We start from the raw sequence: 3341 nt of genomic DNA, 5'->3' as shown, positions 1-3341 counted from the left end.
TGGAAATTAAGCCCTTGTCAGTCACATTATTTGCAAGTATTTTCTCCCAGTCCGTAGGTTGTCTTTTTGTTTTGTTTATGGGTTCCTTTGTTGTGCAAAAGCTTGTAAGTTTGATTAGATTCCATTTGTTTATTTTTGCTTTTCTATTGCCTTGGGAGACTGTTTTTGGTCCTTTCTTAAATGAGGGATGTTTAACAAATTAAGAATGGATGTTGGATTTTATTAAATACTTTAAAAATCATCTGTCAAGGGCTTCCCTTGTGGCGCAGTGGTTAAGAATCTGCCTGCTAGTGCAAGGGACACGCGTTCTATCCCTGGTCAGGGAAGATTCCACATGCCACGGAGCAACTAAGTCTGTGCGCCACAACTACTGAAGCCTGCGTGCCTAGAGCCTGTGCTCTGCAACAAGAGAAGCCACCGCGATGAGAAGCCCGCGTGCAGCAACGAAGACCCAACGCAGCCAAAAATAAATAAATTTATTTAAAAAAAAAATCATCTGTCAATATAATCATATTGGGTTTTCTCCTGACCTGAATTTTCTCTTGGTGAAATTTATTAATAAATTGTGTGATTGTTGGGAGGCAGAGACATCGAATAATATCCTTCTAACTGAGAATGAACTTTGATACCGGAAAACGAAGCAGGCAACTCCATGAAGTGCAGTTATGAAGTTTATTGTGGGTAACTTACTTATGGGCTGGATCTGGCAGAGGATCCAGAGGCATTTGATCCATAGGCATTCAAAGCTGCGCTGTGCTGTAGAAAAGGGTACAGGGGGATTTAAAGGGCCAAAGCTAAAAATAGAATCTGACTCCTAGGGAGAATCATGTCCATATTGATGGGAAGCGGGTTATTTTCCCCTCCTCTTGGGGGTCTCATGACCATTAACCATCTGTGTCAGCAAAAGGCGTCCTTCCAGGGCTGAAAAGGCCAGGGGAAAAGTTGATAGGAAACTTACCTTGCTTGGGCACATTCCTTGTGAGTAGGCTCAGTGACATGGAAAAGGGAGCAGGTAACAGTTTAAGGAGAAAAAAACTATAGAATACCAGAAAAGCCATTTACCTGGAGAATTTTTTTCTCCCCACTTTCGTTTGTACTCAGTGACGTAATTCTTAGTTTTATTTCCTGACGGCAAAAGGAAAAAAACCCAACCCTCAAAAAGGTCAAGACCACGTCCCTCTGTTGTCGGTGATTTGTTTCTTTTTGTTAGGTTGAAAATTGTGTAATGAATTTGATGACGCTGTCATTCTTTAAAAAAAAAAAAGAAAAGAAAGGGGAGCGAGTAGGACTGTGGGCCTAAGATAAGCTGACAAAATGGAGTCAGAGTGGTTCAGCCACACTATAGCACTGAGACATCCTTGCTCTCCTAGAGAAAACTCCATTTGTTAGTGGTGAATCTTTCATTTAGGATACCACTGTACTGTATTTCCTAATATTTGTTTAGCATATTTACATCATTATTCATCTACACCTACATTTGCATCGTTGTAAAACTTTTTTTAATATTTATTTAATTTATTTATTTGGTTGTGCTGGGTCTTAGTTGTGGCTCGCTGGCTCCTTAGTTGTGGCATGCGAACTCTTGGTTGCGGCATGCACGTGGGATCTAGTTCTCTGACCAGGGATTGAACCCGGGCCCCCTGCATTGGGAGCATGAGTCCTAACCACTGCGCCAACAGGGAAGTCCCTAAAACTGGTTTTTATAAATCGGCATTGAGTTGTTTACTTATGAAACATGGATTTGGGACTTTGTTGAGTACATAGGCCTTTGACAACTTCCTCATTTTTTTTTCACTTTTACAGATCTGTTTAGGTTATTTGTGGTTTTCTAGAAAGTCATCTCTTTCATCTAGCTATTCAAGATCTAGGCTTCTTGTGTCGCTCATCTTCTATCTTCTCTCCCTTCTCTCCTCCCCTCTATTCTCAGTTCAGGGGACCAGGTTTAACTGATCAATATCTCTGCTTCCCGATTCCTGGGAAGAAGTTCTGGCCCAGCTCAGAGGTGTCCACCCTTGGTCCAATCAGCCATGGCCAGGGGAGCATCGTGTGGTACAACTAGACTCACAGGTGTCACCTCTGTGGGTCAGGAGAAGAGTCTTAGAGCAGGGAGGTTATAAAGTAGGCAGATATCTCAGAAATTTTCTCCTCAGTGCTTAGATTTAGCAATTATTTCATTTCAGGATTTTTTCTAACTTGCCACTTTCCATTTGCATTGTTATTAAGTTCTTGTTTCTGCTTTTCTTAGATTCATTTTGTTATCTATTTTCAAACTTCTTATTTGATTGTTTAATTTATTAATTTTATGTCTTGTGATCAGAAATTTGTATTTAAAGCTTCAAATTTTCCACTCAGTATAGTTTTAGTGTGTTCCACAGTTTTGTATGTAGTACCTTCATTAGTTTTATATTTTTGTTCTAATGTCCTTGATTCAAACACTTGCTTTGGAAAGCTTTAAAAATTTTTTTCCACATTGTTGGGAGAGGGGCCTTATTATTATAGGTTTCATTTTGATTGTACTTGTCAGAGTGTAGAGTGTATAATCTGAACGATTTCTACTTTATTATGGTTTTCTTTGTGTTCAAATAAGTGGCCCATTTTTGTAAATGTTCTAAAAGCTCTTTAACAGAATATGAGTTCTATAATTTAGTTGCTCTATTGCTTTATATATTTTTGAGACTTGATCCGTTAAGGACTGAGATTTTAGAGTGTTAGATGTGAGAATGTTAGAATCTATGACTATCTTCGTATTTGTAATCCTTCTCCTTCCATATCCTGCCATTCTTTGCTCTGTGTGCTTTAATGCTATTATTTAATGGATAAAGTTCATGACCTCTACATCTGTTTTGTGGATCATGATAAGTGATCCTTTTGGTCCCACTTAATAATTTTTTTGCCTCGAATTCAACTGTGTTGACATTAATATTGCAAACCTTACTCTTTATTTTTTTTTTTTTGCGGTACACGGGCCTCTCACTGCTGTGGCCTCTCCCGTTGCGGAGCACAGGTTCCGGACACGCAGGCTCAGCGGCCATGGCGCACGGGCCCAGCCGCTCTGCGGCACGTGGGATCTTCCCGGACCGGGGCACGAACCCGTGTCCCCTGCATCGGCAGGCGGACCCTCAACCACTGCGCCACCAAGGAAGCCCCCGCCTATTCTTTTATTTCTGATTTTTTATTGAGTCTCTCTGTTGCAAATTGATTCTTTACTCTTCTATTTAACAGAAATCAATCTTGCTAAGTAGTGTAAGATACAGGTTTAACTGACGTTTTTCCTCCAGTTACTGTTCCCGTCTATATTACACAATCAAGTCTTTTTTGTTTACATAATCAAGAAAAATAAC

This window comes from Delphinapterus leucas, chromosome 19, assembly GCF_059928025.1.
Source record: "Delphinapterus leucas isolate spDelLeu-1000000601 "Yukka" chromosome 19, BTC_Dleu_Yukka2, whole genome shotgun sequence".
In the NCBI taxonomy this organism is placed as follows: Eukaryota; Metazoa; Chordata; class Mammalia; order Artiodactyla; family Monodontidae; genus Delphinapterus; species Delphinapterus leucas.
This window is presented reverse-complemented; position numbering follows the sequence as displayed.